Below are 19345 nucleotides of genomic sequence, written 5' to 3' on the forward strand. Positions count from 1 at the left end.
CTAAAAAATAAACTGAAATAAAGACAACTGAAAGCAAAATTTTCACTCTCTTCCCTGAGCTCAGCTTTACAGCTTTGCTGTTGATGATGCTGTGCCCACCAACAGGTTTAGCTGTCTACTTGCCTGGGCACATGGACAGGGGTTTTGGTCCTTGGAGCAGCCCCCTCTGCAGACAGTATCGATTATTCAGGACCTCCCTTTCCTTTTCCGCATCAAAATAAAGCTATAAATACTTCTCTATCTCACTGGCATGTTATGAAAGTTAATGAGTTGATGTCTGCAAAAGACTTTGAAAGTATAAAATGGTGTGGAAGTTATGAGCAGTGTGTTGTGAAGGTCTCCCTTTCCCCAGCTTAAGGCAGAATGAGTTAAAGTTAGCCAAAGGGCATAAGAAAAACAAGAGAGACTTTATAAGTGTACCAGGGGAAAAGGAAATACTGGAGAGAAAATAGACCCATTAGCAAATGAGGAAGGAGATGAAGTTAATTATGATTTTAAAATGGATGAGCAGTGGAGCTGCTTTTTTTTTAAAGAAAAAAATCAGTCTTTAACAAAAATAATAAGGACTGACAATTAGGAAGAAGTGGAAACCTTGTGAAAACAGGGGTTTGATTAAAAAGTGAGGGGGAGAAAACTTGTAAAAGATGAATATATGTAAATGAGCAAATCTAGATGAAACTCTTCTAAAGATCTGTGAGAAACTAATGCATTTTTCCAAATATTTACCCATGGTGGATAAGGGGAAAATCATATCAGAAAAGAAAAAGCAACAGCTACAAAAAAGCTAATGATGTTTGGAAAAATGATGCTAGTGGTTACCTGCCAGTAAGTATTCATCTGTACTAAAAGCAAGGAGCACAACTGGAGTGAGCATGCAAGCATCACGTCTGTTGGGTTATGAAGCCAAGCATCACATCTGTTGGGTTATGAAGCCATGCTACACAAATGAGGTTTCATTACTGAGTTACAAAATACAGTGATGAGAAACCCAATGCAAGCTGGGTCAGATCCAGAGTTACTGCTCTGCCTCTTTACACCAGCAGATCTATTTGCAACATCTGAACTTGAGTAAATCATTTGACAGAAATACCGTGGAAACTTGTGTCTGAGAAAAGAAATCCAAATTGGCTTTGATAGGAAGGGTGTCATTTGGGTTGAGAATGGCAGTATGAGGCCACATAGAAAGTGATCTGAAGACAAAAATTAAAATAGAGTCTGGCTGTAAATATGTTATGATTATTTCAGCATAAAGAATGATTAAGACATAATTATAAAAAGAAAAACAAGTTACTGTGTGAACAGCAGAACTAGGGCACTCTGTTTCCCAATGTGTTTAGGTGCTGAGGTTGGATTCTCTGGTGTCTAATATGTTTCCTCTGTGGCAGCGCCTCTGAGGTGGGGGGAGCTGGCACCTCAGTGGGGGCACTGATAGAGGCACACGTTGTGATATCTGTGATAGTCTTGTGTGTTTGAGCCCTACACAACCTCAAAATGCAACTGGGGTCAAAAAGCCAACCTTTCCAAAAGTTCTGAGGAGAGAACTCAGAGCAAGTGACCACATTTGCCACAACCATTTATTTGGAACTTAGATTTAAAAACCTTGCAAGAGGGAAAATTCTAACTGAAAAATTGGAATGTCATAAATTAATGAAATGCTCTGAATTTTGAGATCCTGTTCATCTTCTTTCTTGTTTCCTAAACACTGTATCTACATGGATGGAGTACATACAGATAATAGCTGTAATGATCTTATTTTCACACCTACTTCATAGCTACCATTTTAGAAGCTTCCCCACAAAAGGACAAAGCATTTTTCCAAGGATCTATTTGTACCATTTTCGTGTAAATGGTTAAGGAAATGAGGAATTCCTATACTGATTATCTGATTATCTGATATATTATTCTTTAAAGCCAGTCTCTCTCTGTTAGCATGTACAACCAGCTATGATCGATAAAATTGCTTCTTGCAGAGAATGATGCATACAGAACTTCAGACAGGTTAAATTTGCCTATAGCAGGGAGGGGATCAAAGCTTACTTTTTATTGATATTAAACCTTCAGCATAAAACTAGATCTGTAGAACCTGCTGAATATGATGTCTGTTTCTCTGTTGCTGTACTGGGGACTGAAGTGAGGACAAGGACACTATTTCTTGTCTGTAATTAAGAAGTATCACTGAGTAACATGGGGCATTCAGTAGTTTCTTATATGAGGGTAGAAGGATACAACTCTTTTTAAGGACACGAGAATAATGTTACAGTGATTACTTGTCATGTCCAATTTCTATTCTCTACTTGTTAATGGCAGAATTTTTAAAAGCTTCTAGCCTTATTGTGTTTCACATTTAATAAAAAAATGTGTCCTATGTGGTTTCACACCAGTAGAGAGGTCACAGCACACATGGACTGAGAAGAAATACCCTTAAACAGCAGGAGCTGTGTAAGTAACCCCTCAAATATGGTTTTGAGAAAAATGACTTAGCAGTTTTCATAGCTGTGAAGCTGGCTCGCAGATGCATGGAAATCTATGTAGAAATATACTTCCTTGTCCACCACCAGGATTACAAAGGCCAGAATGGAAAATATAGAAGAATGGTAAGAAAACACAGCTAGCCTATGTTCTGTAGGAGCAGCAAGGCCCAGAGAACCCAGTTCCCACCTGTAACCAATGTTCTTCCCATAAAGTTAAATTTGGAGTGGCACCTTTACAGTGGGGAGGATTAGGGCACCTAGAGAGCTCTCCTCCCTTCAGGTCACGTATCTGGGGAGCACTCTTACTCTTTCTCCTGCTGCCAGGGTAACGTTGAGCACGAGGGTGTGGATTTACACACCCTGATTCCTTCTGTGTTCCTTAAGTTCCTGGTTCCCCCCTTCCCATGGTTTTCCTTGCAGATTTGCTTCTTTCTTAATAGTGCAACATAGTATGTTGGGCATTCACCAAGAGCCTAAGAAAGTAAGATAGATTTTATCATTTGGGCTGTAGATATCTAATGCCCATTATGGGCTGACTAAATTTAGTAGAGTGGCAATTCACCAGACTACTAAATTTAGTTAGGCCATCCGGTCATATCATTTTACTTAGCTTAATATTGGATATCATAAGATAGAGCCTATCAAACAGTATAGCTCCAGCTTCCCCAGCTGCGGATTATATTATCATTATACCTTTTCAAAACATTCATGCTAACTTTTTTAAAGCCTTGACATTTTTTAGTTTGTATACTTTGTTACAACTTTATAAAGATGGTCAAAATTCATTTGGTTTTCACTGTAAAGATTACTGTTTAAAAAAAAAAAGACGCCACCAATTTCATTTCAAGCAACATCTTTTGACTTTCTCTGTTTAACTTCAGATAGAATAGGGTAAATTTTATAATCAAAGCTAGATAGACAAAGCAGAGTCCAATCTGGAGAGAAATTTTGCAAATGTTTTTCACTGCCTTCATGCATTTCTAGTTGCCATCAAATCTCAGTTCTACTCCAGACAGAAAACAAAACAAAACCAACCAAACAAAACCCAAAACAAAACAACAAACAAACAAATCCAACTTTTTGAGAATCCAGATGACCTGGGCTGTGACAGCAAGAAGGGGTTCTCAGTTCTGAAAATTCATACTTGTCTTGTGCGGAGTAAATGGAAACGAGATTTTAGTAAGATCCCATGCACAACAACTGGAGTTATGGTGATGGGATCAAATATGACTAACAAAATAGCGTGTACAAACTCAACAGCCCTGCTATAATTCTTACATAGTATATGGAAAGAAAATTGCAGTAGCAGTATTCTGGGAGTCCATGGACTTAATCTTTTTTGGTAGGCCTTGAAAAGAAGCCAATGTCTCTCCATCCTGAGTCAGTCATTTCCTATCCAAGTAAAGTGAACTGAGATCATCTAGATTCTGGTCTTCGTTTCTAATGAGCTTTCACAGTAAAACAGGAAATAATAATCTTGAAAGGGGAAAAAATGGTCAAAAATCACTCAGAGAACATTTAAAGGTTTGTTCTGAACAAGCAGGGCTAAGAAAAAGGCCTGAGAAAAGGGTGTCCTGGGATCACTCACAGTTAAAGCACTGATTAATTAAGCAGAGGGTCATTCTTCAGAAAGACTTAAGGGCAGTTTTGGCCCTGGGGCTGTAATTTGGACACTTCTGGAGTTCTAGATACACTGAGCTATTCTGTGCAGGGCTGTGAATATGTGCATTCTTCTGGCTGAACAATGGCATCTTTATTTAAATGGGAGCAACTAAGTAAGTGGCTGTCTCCTAATATGGGTGGTATTTCTTCCTGCTCTGCCTCAATCTCTGCTGCTTTCCCGTGGCCTTATCAGTGCTTTGTAGCACAACTTGCAAAATGAAATCTATTCATACTGCTAAAGCCCTCCCCCTCTTACAGACACAGGAAAAAAACCCCAAACACTTACATATCCTCCAATTCTATGGCAGGGTGTTTACTTTTTTAAATGCAATTCTGCTTATCTGGCGCTGGTTTGGAAATTAATAAAATGGTGCCTGAATTTATTGTTTTGACTATGGGAAGGAAATTAATCCACAACTATTACAAGTGTTTGATCCAAACAAGCAGAGATACAACTACAGTTTCAAAAAACGTCATTCCCTGTTTGTCAGGTATCCTAGTGCTCCTGACATGTCTGATTTATTCCTCCCATGTTTAGCAGTAACACTGTCCAGGTAGATGATGCCCATTCATCTTGCTTTGTGTACGTATTTCTTCAGGGTGGCTTTATTTATTATGCCTTAACTACTGTTTCTTCTTACTCACTAGGTTTAGCTCTGCCAGAGGTTAGAAAAGAGGTTGTTTGTCTGAAGAGACACGGGTGTGGCGAAAATACTCTGTGCCAGCCAAGTGAACCAAAACACTATCTGAATTACAAAGCAGGCTGGAAAATAAAATGTTGCTGTCAGAAGATCTGGACCCGACCTGTGCTGAGAGACTGATAGAAAAGAAGTCGCAGGAGCTGGCCATGTACATCTGGAGGTAGGTCTGGAGAAGGGGGGCTATGTCCCCAAAATCCTCTCAGCAGTTCACAGCAGTGGAGTGAGATTTACAGAATTATTGCATGGGGAAAATGAATGTCAATGTTTATGCAATATTAGTTGGTATTGTTAATAGTTAATTTGGTGAGAGCAGGCTTGCTGGGAAACTGCACTGCAGAAATCTGTGACCTTGCTTATCATGGGGACTGTACTGTGACACCATGTACAGACCAGACCTGTCCCAAAGCCCACTGTAACTAACCAATGGCTGCTGCAGTCACAGGGACTGGGATGGTGCGACAGACATTACTGTTTCCACCAAAGCCGGAGCCCAGGCACCTTTGAGCTGCATGTGCCTCCAGAAATAGTGCTTCCTGAAATACCTCTGAACACTCTAGATCTGTATAAGCACCAAAAAACATTGTACAGAGTGCTGGTTTTGTATTTTGTACAATTGCTATGTAATTAAAATAGACCATACTCAGAGTGGAGAGTGGCTTTGTCTTCCTCTGTCCACCCATGTAAGTGAGCAGCCCCCATCCCTCTTCCAAAAGCTTCTGCTCCACTCCACCACCCTGTGACTGTAAGGCAGACCAGCAGCCAGTGGTGGCAGGGCAGCCTGGCAGCCCTTGGTGGAGGCATGAGTCTTCACAAACTATGTGGCTACCATCTAAAGCTCCACCGAAACACCTAGCAGTCTTTGGGATGGGGGCAAAATGGGAAGGAAAATCACTGCTGTTATTCCTAGATGCTGGCTGTTGGGTCTGTCAGACCTGCTAAGCAGTGTGCGCTGAGGGAGAGGGCACCGAGGGGATGTGTCTCCCCATGCCTGTGTGGGGAAGGAAGCCACGAGCAGAGCCCTGAAGGAATCTGGAGAACAGAAGTTTTGCATTAGCGATGAGCCAGAGTCAGTTACTTGTATTTAAACGGTACTGGGCTCTGGGGAAATTCAGATGCAGACCTGAAATACATGGCTTGGCTGAAGACTGTTGTTGCTGTCACATGTCTGACCTCTGGAAAATAACTTTAATTCAAAAGTTAAATGTGTCCAGCTGACAGTGGTGGAGTATTTGTGTTAAGGAGGAGGTTTTTTCAAAGGCTCAAAATCAGCTTAGTGATGTGCTACAATTGCTTCATTTATGTCCTACAGAAGAACAGAGTGCAGAAGGTGTGGGGGGGCTTTCAGCTGCCTTGAGGCACTCATTGCACTGAAGGGTGTGGTTGTGAGCTCCCACTAAAAGGGCAGCATTTCCAAAGGTGATTCTGAAGACTTATGATCTTTCTGGACACTTTAAATACAATTATTTAAGAAATTATTTCTCCTTGCTTAGTTTCCAAGTAGGCAGTTAGGCTGGGCAACCGCAGCCATAGATCTTGTAACTAGCTTTGATGTAAGAGAGCAACATTGCTGTAATTCTGGAGATATCTTTCTTTTCTGAACTACATTGGCAGCTCATGATACCAGCATGTCAAAATGACACTTACTCTATATTACACAGAGTGTATAAAATCTTGTGTTTACATTTTGTCTCCTTCGCCCTTTTCAATTTTGCTTTATTTTTTTATAGTTTTGTAACTGAAGCCGTACGTATTTGGAAATGTTTTTTTCCATTCCCTGTCTAGCTTTATGGCTTGTTCTGGCAGAGGCATCCTTACAAGATTTGATTTTACAAGAAATATAGGCTAGCACATATGTATGTAATTGTTTCACAGTCAACCAATCTGTCTGGAGCACTGGGGGAAGATACATATTAAAACTTTCTTTCATGCTATTTACCAACTAAATTGCTAGCTCTACAAATGATGCAAAATATTAGAAACTGCAACAATAAGGCTCGAGCTAGTTAGCAAGAAGCATAAAAGTATGGTAGAGCCAAACACTCATCAGTGTAATATTTTCATCAGAAACAGAATGTACTGTAACCAGGGGAGATAAGCATGAGTAGGCAAAACGGACTATGCTTAGAGCCAACAAGCAGCAGCAGCTACAAATCACACACTGCTGAGTGAAACCTGAAAAATCAAAGCCTGGTTCTTCTACCAGGAAGAATCCTTCCTGCTCTGAGTAGGTGTGGGGCAGGAGCAGGTTGTGGGTACTGCAAACGTGTGCCAAAATACATCTGTGCCAACAGCACAGAACAGCTGTGACACTAGGTAGGAGGGGAGGCCCACTGTGCCCAATCTCTGGAGACCTCCACTCGGTCCTTGTGCTGGTAGCAAGTGGCCCTCTGGAAATGGAGTGTTTAAGGAAGTGCCACAGAGCGAGTGGATTGAGAGCAGGGAGCCATCATGGAGGACCTTGGTAGCCCTTTCCACACAAACAGATGTGGGAGGACTTTGGTGTTTCCAAGTAGGGGAGCAGTGAAGAAAGCAGCCAAGAATTGTTGCTGAGGTAGGGCAGCAAGCCTTGTTTAACAGAGGGTGCATTGCAGTGGTATCAGCAATGTGGAGTCAGTGCTGCGAGTGCTGCATACTAGGACTTATTTAAAGAGGCTATTGTAAAAGTCTTCGAGCCAGTTAATTACCAGTTTTTGTTATGTCAGGAACTCCTTGAGTTAAAGCAGAAAGAAACTATTCATGAATATGTTCCAGTTCTGTAGTTTAATGGGACAAAGTGAAAAAAAAAAAAAAAGAAAGAAATAGAGAGAGAAACTGATAAAATGATTTAGTTCATGGAACGATTGAAAACCCTTACAAAAAAAGCTGAAATTACATATTGTACCCCATCTACTCTAGCATAAGCCATTGAAATTGCTGGAGACTTAGTTGGACTAATCGTCCATTGCAGTTATGCATGAGCCTTAGGGAGTGCACAGGGTGCATATGGGCCAAAGCACCAGCCTATTAAAGAGAGAGAAATTGTCCAACAGTATTTTTTAAAAGTAGATATACAGGTATGATAAGCCAAGAGGCTTGGCTTGCATTTAAAAATTATCAAGAGCAAGTGAGGAATTTAATTTCATTTATTCACCAAGTGGACTTGAAGAGGTGTGAAAAAAGGACCAACGTTGGCCAGGCTGGACGGGCTTTGAGCAACCTGGTCTAGTGAAAGATGCCCCTGCCCACTGCAGGCGGATTGGAACTACATGGTGTTTAAGGTCCTTTCCAATCCAAATCATTCTATGATTCCATGAAGTGATGTTAGGCAAGAGAAAACTTTCAATGGAAACCAAAAATATACAGAGGACATTCATGTGGACTCATTCCCTTCCTGCTTACCTCAGTTTTTCCCTCTGTACCTCCCTGCTTGCTGTGAAGTTGTTGATGGATCATAGTTATTGCAAGCAGATCAGGCCTAGAAATTCCATCTGATCAGAATAGAAGTCATATTGCATGCTGCATATTGAATCAAACTGCAGAGATTGGAGTAAATGGCAGATGAGAGCCTGCCTCACACTATCAGTATGCTTTAGACATTTACTTTGCCTCCTTCCACTGTTCAGAACACCCTGAAAATCACCAACACACTTACCGAATTGAGGTTTAAAGGCAACTCGAAACAAATCATAGTTCCTAGCTCTGCCGGCTAGAAGAATGCTATTGCCAAGGGGGTGCTTTCTTCATGTGTCTGAGTACTTCCAAAATGACCTGTCATGTTTATATGTGCCCTGGTTTCTTTTTTTACAAAGAGAGTTTTTTAGGAATTTAGCCTACCTCTTGAGAGAAGAAATGAGGCCAGCATACTACTTCCATCTTCCTAGTTCTTACCATTCCACAACTGAGATCCCAGACCTGCTCAAACATTATGAAGCATCTTGGAGAAAGCTTCTATGATTTTGTGCCTCTAAATGCAATAGTCTCTCAGGGTATGGAGACAGTGCAGAGGATATTGAACACACTTTGTTAGATGTTTTCTCTCTGTATTACTTGTATCTTTTTATCCCTGGTAAACTCCTCTGTACCTGGCTTTTTAGAAGTCCCCCCACAAGTCCTCCATCAAACACCTTAGGTGATGATACCACTGTAAGTAGGGCTGACCACACTGTAGAGGTTGTCAGCCTTTCAATGGTGCTCTCTTCCCAGGGATGATTTTTCCCATTTGGCATGCTGCTCCCCACTTCTCCCTGCTTCTGCTCCCCTCCCCTGCCCAAGGGCTTTGCTCCGGGTGCAAGAGCCCTTCTGCTGCACACTGAACTCCTGGGGTTCAAGACACAAGGCCTTTGCTGTGTTGTTCTTTAAAGTGCTAATTTGGTTTTACTAATATATTTTCAATGGTTGGGATTAGCAGATGTAAGAACATATCAGACCTGTCAGGTTTACAAGTCCACTCGCCACCTCCACCCCCTTACATATATTTTTAAATAGCTAATTAGGAGATAATGCCAGTGGAACAAAATAGTGTCACAAGATAATGATCTCACACCGCTACAGAAATCGTAAGTGGAAATGTTTATTTTCAAAAGGAAGAAACACTGATCATGTGCCTAATCCCATATTCTTAAACAAGTAAAATTCCTGTAGATTTCAGTAGAGCCTGAGGTGACAACATCCTATTACTGTGGTAGTATTTCTGGATACCAAACGGCCGTAAGTGATGCAGTCATTTTCTCCAAATGATACTGGTGCAGTATTGGAACAGATGTTTCCCTTACCTTTATTAGCCTGTTGTATCTTCTAACTTGGAAGACAAATTTTACATGTGCTTCATTGCATCAGCTTAGATGATTTTTTTTTTTTTTAAGATGTGCTTTAGGAAGCAGTGAGCTGTGGGTTGGATGAAGTTATGCTTATTTTTAACTTACTGACAGTTCATAATGGTGATACACAAGTCTGGCTTGCTACTGCAGGCTCCCTTTGGTACACTAAGGATCCTCTCTGTTTAAATCATAGATTGCCCTTTCTCTGTGTTTCTGAATTTTGGAAACAAGGGTTGTCTTAAATTCACCTTTCAGGATAAACCACCTTATCTTTCTGGTGGGGTGAAGGGCTACTCACATAAAGTCCATTAGCTCTTCTGGCATAACTGCTCCTGTTCCCCAGTAATACATTGGAGACAATTTGGGGCAGCTTTACCTCTCCCTCAGACTCATCCTTGTGTTTGTATTCCCATTAGCAGTGCTGGTGGGGGCTGCTTTGTGCAAATCCTTCCCCAGGTCACCTGCCGGGGAGCCTCTCTCTCTGCTACAGAGGCAGCAGTAATGGGATGGCTGCGTGCGCCTTTACTGCCTCCCCCCAGGGAAGCCGCCTTTCTACTGCAGCTCTGGACTCACTTTAGATGCCGGGTTGTCTTACAGACAGGTGAATACTGCAGTGGAAATTGGAGGCAGCTACAGAGCTGCTTTGAGAGAAAAACCTGACAATGGAAGCATTAAGGTTTATCCTGGTCAGAATTAACTTGCATAAGTTGTCAGTGCTTCACCATGGAAGGTGGCCAGCGGTTTTTAGAAATTACTGCTGCTTTCACAATTAATGAAGATTCATCATTCCATTGGATCATATCTAACCTGCTGTAATTGTTCTGATTTTTATTTTTTACCTTCTTCACCAGTTCATGTCTAAATACAAGAAGATGTTTATATTGCATACATTCAGCTTTAATTGGCCCTTAAAAGAAGGTGTTGATTAGAATCTTCTCAACATCAACAGCTCGCTCGCACAACATTCTCTAATTACTGTTTATTAATTTAGTTCAAGTGGCATAGTTGAAAGCCCTGCTCAGATGGGAGAAGTAAATTGTCACTGGTATTGAATATGTAAATTATGTGCCATGTAAGTTTCCATGAAGAATGTTTAAAGTTAAATGTTACGCACATAAAGTCTTCCAGTTTCATCTAACCCAGCCATATGACAGCTTTGCAAAAAGTGTCAGTAAAATTTACCAGCCCTGGCAAAAAAAGTACTTGCCTATCCTTTACTTTTTCTATTAACATAATCATGATGATAATAATAATTTATTTGCCTGTCAAAAAAAAAAAGTAATCATTCATGCTGGCTGGCTGGAGATTTGCAAGGCTGCCAATTGAATTTGAACTATGTGTTACTGTAGTAAAGACATTCAGCAGCCTGGGTTTCTTGCCCTAGTGCAGTAACCCTCCCTTCCCTTTAATTAGCTTATAAAGTCAGAATTTCTTAAACAAAGTACTCATTAAACATTGCCTTGTTACATTACTTTAAAATGCAATTAAAAGTTTTAAGAGTGTTGTGGAGTTTGTGTGCCATTGTCAGTGTCCATGTCACTCACTATCAGTTTCCACCCACTCACATAGATCAGAGGCCTCCTGTTAAATATAGATCACAATTCTTAGTGTTTGTGTATAGACTAGGCAAAAAAACAATATCCTGATGAGGATGACCTAATTGCACCTTATACTTCTAGGAATAAGAGAGGAACAGAGGGGAGGATATTCTGGAGGAAGGAGGAGCCTGGAGTATTCGGTGTCCTTCCACCTCTGCAGTTCTCTCTCTGCGACCCTTTGCGTGGGAGTGGCTGCGTATTGCGGGTGAGTGTGCTGCTTCCAAGTCTTCCCAGACAAAGCTGCATGGGAATACCACACTGTTATTCTATTATGCATCTGAAACAATGAGACCAGACATGGTGTTAAAAGAGAAAGAAAAATATCCAACTCCTGAATGCTGCCTGGGCCTTCACCCAGTCCTCACACTCTCGCTGGCTGCTGTTATCATGAATGGCACTAATCAGTTCCAGGAAATCTCTACAACAAGCATTATGTCACATATGGTTACATCATTCCCTCTAACCTCTAGGGCTTCCTGTTGACATCTTTGGAGCTCTTCTACTACCAACTGGTATTAGAAGAAACGCCAAGTGGCATTTTTATCTATTTCTGTCTGCCAAAAGGAAGCCAAATGTTTCCCTTTTGCAGGTTTCACCTGCTGATTCTCATCTTTGCTCCTTAAAACAGGGAAACCTTAGTGGGCCTGCTCAAGGTCTCACCAGATGTTTGCATAAAGGATGGTGGGAACACGTGAGAGGTTTTTTGAGACAGAAGGGGCTAATGCCTCTGCAGAATTTATTTACTCTTAATGTCTACCAAATTGCTAATCCAGCTTGTCAGTTGTGTAACTTCTGTTATAAATTCCACCCCAGGAGGCTGTTTCTCAGTTTCTTTCTTAATTCTTTCCTATTAGATGCTACTTCTCAGTATGGGCTATGTTTTACCATTGTTGATTTCAAGCATTTTGCTGCTTGGCATTCCCCCCTCCCCTTGCAGGACCATCTCCACAGGTATGTAGGAGCCATTTCTCTCCTGGAACAGACAGTGACACCCCATCAGTTTCTCCTTGCAACCCCCACTTATCCAGGGCTCAGCTGAAAGCAGCAGGGCTCAAAGTCTTTCCAGATCTAACATGCAAATTTTTCCTTCTTGAAACCACTATGCTCCTTGGTTTGGGTCTTTTTTTATTCTTATTATTTGTCTGGTTTATACCTTCCTTTCATTCTAACAGTTTGATTTTTGTGGCTGTTTCTGTGTTTGTTCACTGCTGCAGTAGGTATCAACAACATGATTAAATTCTAGCTCTGACTGTTGCAACATAAGCGCTCTGCCTTCATTATCCACGGTGCCTAAACCTATTTGATCTCTAATAAGTTCACCTGCAAGTGTGTCTCATTTGCATGATGAGGCTAACTGGTGCAGCCTGGGTGCATATTGGTCTGTGATTTCAGTTTCTCTTCGATCAGATGCATCAAACAGAAGGAACAATTAGAATTGCCAGCAACTGTATTTTTTTGTGTTAATCATGCCAGAATACTGGGAGTCCCAGGCAGCCTTATGAGGCTGGAGAAATCCAATGATAAAAGGCATGGGAGAGCTTCTGCTGTCAGATCACATACAAAAGAGCACTGTGCTGGGATAGTTGTTCTGGTTTTGATGGCACACAGTGTTAAGATCACACCCAGTTCCTGACCTGGCTATTCAGTAGCCTCCTTTAGTGAGCTGCACATCCCATTGGCCCCAAGTCTGTGAGGGAGCTGTGACACCCAGCAAGGACCTCTCCCTTGGTCCATCTGGGTCAGAGCTGGAGGTGTCCTTCAGCCTCTCTGAGGGTCTCTGCCTGACTGCACCCAGCTCACATTCAGCCTTGCTGCTCCTGCACTTAGACCTAGTCGACATTTATTTGGCAGTAGTGCCAAGGACTTTACTGCCCAAAGTGTGTAGGGAGAGAAAATGTGTTTTCTTATATCAAGGTTTTAGGAATCTGAACCTACCTTTGTGTTTGAAATGGAAACAGCAAACTTCAAAGCTAAATGTAAGTAGAGAACAGCAGCTCAGTAATTGTGAGATTCATAGCAGTAGTGCTGAAGAAGTGTCAAGTTGCCTATTTCCTTTCTAGATCAAGCTCAGGATAGGCCTGTGGGTTTTTCTGTGTTCAGCATGACTTTAAGAAATGTGATTTGCCCCACTGCAGCATTCCCTTACTTCTCTGATTTCAGAATTCAGCTTCTTACATTGTGTTTTCATTTGAGACATGTTTTAATTGAGCTGAATGACCTCTGTGAAAATTGAAATGTCTCTCATTGATCCGAATGGGTCCTAGACTGAGTTCGCATTTCATACACAAAACCAACTGTTTTCTTTTGCTTGTGGGCTTGCACAGAAACTAAAAAACTAAACCAAGCAGAACCAAACAAAAGAACTCTGAGTATCTCATCAATAGCATTTGCTTTACACACGAACAGTAATTCTTCTCTAGCAAATACTTCCAAGAATTTTTTAAATGTCATTCATACATCAGGTGCCCTAACAGACAATAGTTGTTCCAGAAAAGCTGTTGCTCTCTATTAGGTCAATGATCGGTGAACTAAACATTTTCTACTTAGGCCTTCATATGATAAAAGCCTAAGAGCTTTGAAGGAACCATTACAGACTATTGCCTAGAAGAAATATCCATTTGAAAATTCAGCAATTATGTACTTCTATAATAGCGTGTAAAAGGAGCTCTGGACCCATTATGGGTTATTGAGTAAATAATGTATTTTTAAAAGTGTCTAAGTAATTTATATGATAGCCTGTATTGGCAGCAAAGAGTGATTGTAGACTAAACGTTCTGTCTTTCTTTCTTTTAAAAAATCTCATTTAAATCCCTAAATAGCAATTAAAAAAAGAAATCACTGATGCAGTTTCAGTATTTCTGTAGTAGTCAATAGCTAATGGCTCTGACTTCACTGCATTGAGGCTGCCATTTTGTGCTGAGCCAGTTTCCTCTGGTCTGACTTACTTTTTTTGTCTTGATTGGATAAGACAGGAGACTTCATTATCAAATATAATATACAAGTGTCCAGAGGCCTCCTGGAGGTCAGACTCGTAGTCATCAGACCAACCCATAATCAGGAACAGCCACTAGCCAAAAGAGCCATGAGCTCAGAGAGAGAAGACAGGAAGCTGTCAGTCCTCATTTTGAGGAAAAAATGAGGCTTGGAGAGAAGAAAGATGTTGTCTGAGATCATGCAGGGGACAAAGAACCTCTTTCTCCCAAGATCAAGTTTATTTCCCTTATGTTCGGATTTTCCACAGAGAGACACAGTCTGAGCTCCTCTTTGCTGTGGGTCCTCAGGGCTAACACAAACTGCTCCTGTATCAGGTGACCACAACAGCCTTGCTGCAGACCAGGGCACTCAGCACTTTCCCCTGGTCAACACAGGTGGGAAAATACTGCAGTTCAAAAAGTTTACATTGCAGCAGCAATGTGCTATGAAACAGATGTGCTGGAAAACAAACTTGTTTTCTGCTGTTAAGTATGGAATAAGCTTTTCTTAGTCCTCCCCTATTTATCATACTACTTCCTGCCATAGCAGGGGTAGTTGCCTCTGATAATTTTCTGTGAAAAATTGTAAGAATAAGTAGAAACAATGTTTTTAAAGAAAGACTGGTGTTTGAGCTGCACTGAATTTTGGAGATTATCTTGAGATCCACAAACACCTGTTAGATCAAGCAGCCTTCAGTGCCCCAGGGTCAGTACTGTACTTATGCACTACATGTACACTACAATTTGCAGTGGGCCTGGCTTGAGGGGACAAAAGTAAAACAGTTTTCTGCCTATGGTGATGCTCCACCTTAACTCTTATGGATGGTACTTGCCCTGGCATAAATTTGAGATAAAGTCACTTAATCTGGTGTTTTGGAACCTGCAGGTTCTAACCTGTGTTCTAACTCACTTTGTACATGAAACACCCCAACAGTCAGCAGGAAGCAGGCATCTGTTTTCCATGATTGCCAGGAGTTCTGATTTCCCTTTTTAGAGGCTACATAATGCCTATCCCTGCATTTGCACGTTCAGAGCATATCATGTGCTTCCCATAGCTAGCTGTGCTCTTCAGTCACACCTCGAGAACATCACCTTTATACCTGAATTTGAATACATCTGTTTAATTTCTCATTGTTTAAGAAAAGTGTTTCTGATGAAATGAATGAAAATGTAGCATTTTAGCTCCCCCGGGAGATGACAAGAGATAGGTCCCTGTAGCAAGGCTGATGGCACGTGAGAGTTTATTTTTCATGTGTTTGGAAAGATACACAGAAGAAATACAAGGTACCAAGGAACACATAGTTCATAACACAAAATAAGAGAGGGAGTGACTTAATGTAGAAGGTAGGTAGGTAAGGTAGTAGGGAGAAAGGTAAAGTGAAAAAAAGTGAATGACTCGTAATAGAGACAGAAATAAACAGAGAAGAAACAAGATGAAAAGCAGAAATACATTTAAGTTGTATTTGAGCAAAACATATAATGTCTAAGAAAGCAATTGGTCTCTCTCATGGCTAGACTGTATTTGTCACTTAGGAAAGGACAGTTATCTGTTGGGATAATTGACTGAGTGGTGATAAAGTACCTATCACTGAAGTAATTCTATGACAGAGAAATCAAAAATCTGGGGAATGCTGTTAGGTACTGGATGATCCCCTCCAGCTGTATTTTCTATGAACTCAGCATCTCAAAGTGTATGAGTGGGAACAGTACCTCAGTTGTGTGATTATGGGAAACCTAGTTCTGGCCTGGTCACCTCCTTGTTGAAATTCTCTAAGATCTCAAAGAGTAAATAAGGCACATACTTGGAGATGAAGTCTATGAGGAAAATGAATATATAGGGGGGAAAAAAGAAAAGGAACTGCTCGATCTGCAGACAACATTTTCTTCTGACCTATGGACCCAATGCCACAACCCTTACATACTGAAGAGCCCCATTCTGCAACAAATACATAGTTTGGCTTAGGTACAAAACCAAAGCCCTCACAACTTGAGATAAAAGATCCCAGGCTCTTTCTTCCAAGAACAGAGTTATTAATTGATCCACTGTGCTTCAACTCTAAATAATTCTGTTCTCCATTTTAAGGAAAATTCATCCTAATTTCAGCCAAAGTCATTCTTCATTGCCTTGCCTAACTTCTCTTGAATGGTGTGTGATGAGAGAACACTGGTATGAAGTGGTCTGGGACTATTCCACTGGTGATTATTTCTGTGCAAACCACCAGTTATCATTGCACTACAAAAGTAAGTGCAAAACGGGCTTTTAAAAGCAAACTCTGGAAAGGCGTCACATTGAGGTGAAAGAAAATTTCATTCTCCCATCATATTGAGTTTCTCACAGCTTGCCAAGAGGATCTAGCAAAGCCAAGTGTGCTAATGTCAGTGGTCCTCCCTTGAAGGCAGGAGACTTGGATTGCTTCAGTGCATATATAGATATACAATATAGGAAGGCAAGGGCCTTTAAAGTGACCACTCCTTCCCCATGCAAATCTTCCCTGTGTTCTTTTTTTACACTCTGGGCCACCAAATACGATGCTCGTAATTGGAGGAAACTTTTTTTTTCCCTGACAGTGCTTTGGAGCCATTAGATTCATTATTTGTGGGTGTGTATGGGATTCTGGAAGTACAGTTTATGTCTGCTATGCTGTGACATCTTTGGTATGATATTGACTCACTGAGAGAGGTTTGGGGAATTCAGCAAGCTTTCAACAATTCAGTTTGAGAGATTAAACAGAATTTTAGCTCACTCAGGTTTGTCCTAATTTTATTAGATTTTCACCATTTCTAATTGCATAAACATATGCAGCCAAGTATACAGATGGGAACTGGGATGATGTACAAGGACACTCGGGCTCTAGAGTCAGCTAATTGGTGGACTAAGTAATAGGGCACTTGGAAAGATTGGTATTTTTTCCAGAACATTTCAGGGTAAAATCCTGTCCCCATTTAAACTGAGGCAATCAAGATAGGAAAGATTTTAGCCATAGATTTTGTTGAAACTGGAGAAAGATGAGAGGAACTATCTGAGGCAGAAAATATCCAGGATGAAAGTTGTTGTTTTGGGCAATATTCACTATTTGTTTGCCTTGGAAACAGGAAGAAGATAGAATGCCTCAAAAGCATAGAACTGGCCTGATCAATATGGTAACATCAGAAGGTTTTTGATCAGGGCTAAGCAAAAGACAAACAATGGTTAACAATTTCAGATATTACCAGGGCAAATGAGAAGTCATTTTGTGCTAGCATTGTTATTGTTAGCAAATGCCAAACTGTAATGTTGTCAGCAATATTTTATACTTTGTTTTGGAAAATAAATCTGGTTTTGCTATGGATAGGAGATCTCTTGGGCCCCAAGTTAAAATATGCTATGGCTATTTCTGGTCGAATAGTACCAGCTGAGGTACTGGCATGGCTGTTTATGAGGGTACTTTCACATGAAATAAGATTGCTGTCTATATTTGTTAAGGGAATGCTGCTGTTGACTTATTTTCTGCAATCAAGACAGAAAGAGGGGTGGGAGGGGAAAGTCTACACTCAGGTTTTTGCTCTTGGATGTCCTTTATCTCTGATAAAGTATGTTTGCACCATGAAATTCATTCTTAATGAAGGGACATTCCAGTGTCTTCACTTCCAGCAGACAGGACACAACTCTCAGACTGAATTAGGCCCATTTGGATAGGTTTTTAAAAATCTCCATAGGTAACAGACAGAGACTTTTTCCCTCACTGCCCTGGACTGAACGCTTGGTGGTTAAGTAAAACTTTACTTTTTTTCCTATGAAAAGTAGAATAAACCAAACAAGTCGGTCACGTATTTCGACCCATACTTCTCAGCAAAGGTTTGCAAAGTCCTCTAAAAAGTCAGGAGTTTTAGTAAATAGATCATGAGATATTTTCTAGAAAACAAACAAACAAAAAACCAAGAGGGATTTAGTAATGTTGGGATGTAGTTTTCTGTTAATGACTTTATTTTCTTCTTCCTCCTGTTTAGGCAGTAACATACGAACTCTGACCACATCACTGGTGTGAAATTGCTGATTAACCTTTTGACTCTGACAATTGGGACTTCTCTCAACACCAACTGGTAATGCAAAAGACCATTAGTAGTTAATACTGGGACATCCCAGCTCCAGATGTCAAAAGGTTAATGAAAAATCAAGTATCTTGCTTTTACTGGGCAACTTGGAAACCTTGCCCCCCCAAACATTTCATTTTTTGTGATAAATAAGCCAGATTGCTTGAGCTGAGAAATACGGGTGTTTTGCTAATGTGTACAGCTGTTAATTGAAAAAGATTTTGTTATGCTTGTTCTTCTGGACATAGATAAAAGAGAGATTTGCTGGCGAACTTAGTTGGTCTTGAACACCCCTTTGTCCAAGTACATTACTTAATAATAACGCTTTGTTCTTTCTGTAACAGCCATGGAGGGATTTTGAGTGGAATACTCATTTTCTTTAAGTCATATCTGCCAGTAATCATTCCTGGCTTAAGACCAGCTGCCATTTATGTGTTTTATGAAAATATAACACCAGTTTTACACTCAAAACTATTCTCTTTTTAGGTAAAAGCTTCAGCACAAGCTGGTTCCCCATATCTACCATAAATGCTATTTATCACAGATTTTGGTCTTTAAAACAGAAAGATAATGTTAAAATATTTTGATTACCCTTTCCTTACCGCTATCATTCACAAACCATCTTTTCTAATTATGGTATTAGGACATTTACATAACTGGGAAAAGGGTCCTTTAACTACATTTCTATTATGTTTGGCACTTCTGTGAAAGGATATTATATTCATGTGCATTAGAGATTGCTTATAAAAGATCAAGACAATAATAGCAGATCAGACGATAAAGGTTCCCTTTTCTCCTCCCAGACAGGCTGTCTCTGACAGAAGAATACAGTTCATCAAAAGTGTCTGCAGGTTGTCAAACTCAGTGAGATTTGGGGACACTCAGAGGCTGTCATGGCCAACAAGAAGATTTTCTGTAGGGTTCTGCCATCATTCACCCTCAGGAAATAATCACTCACTACATTCTGCGTGCTCTCATGATAGAGCTCTATTTGAGAGAAAAGAGCCATTTTATCAAAGGACAATATATCCCTTCTCTTGGTCCATGCAGCTTCCATTATCAGACCATAATAAA

General features: G+C 40.6%; 1 long non-coding RNA gene across 2 annotated transcripts in view; it reads left to right on the top strand.

The window, feature by feature from the left end:
- The window catches only part of LOC126635312 (uncharacterized), an 86485-nt gene that overhangs the window by 40871 nt on the left and 26269 nt on the right, over nt 1-19345 (top strand). For both annotated transcript variants that reach the window (XR_007627663.1, XR_007627664.1), the window contains exons 9-10: nt 4782-4994; nt 11310-11433. This is a non-coding gene — a long non-coding RNA (uncharacterized LOC126635312). The remainder of the gene's footprint in view (nt 1-4781; nt 4995-11309; nt 11434-19345) is intronic.

The sequence above is a fragment of the Myiozetetes cayanensis genome, unplaced genomic scaffold (assembly GCF_022539395.1).
Source record: "Myiozetetes cayanensis isolate MyiCay16 unplaced genomic scaffold, myiCay2020 scf12, whole genome shotgun sequence".
NCBI lineage: Eukaryota > Metazoa > Chordata > Aves > Passeriformes > Tyrannidae > Myiozetetes > Myiozetetes cayanensis.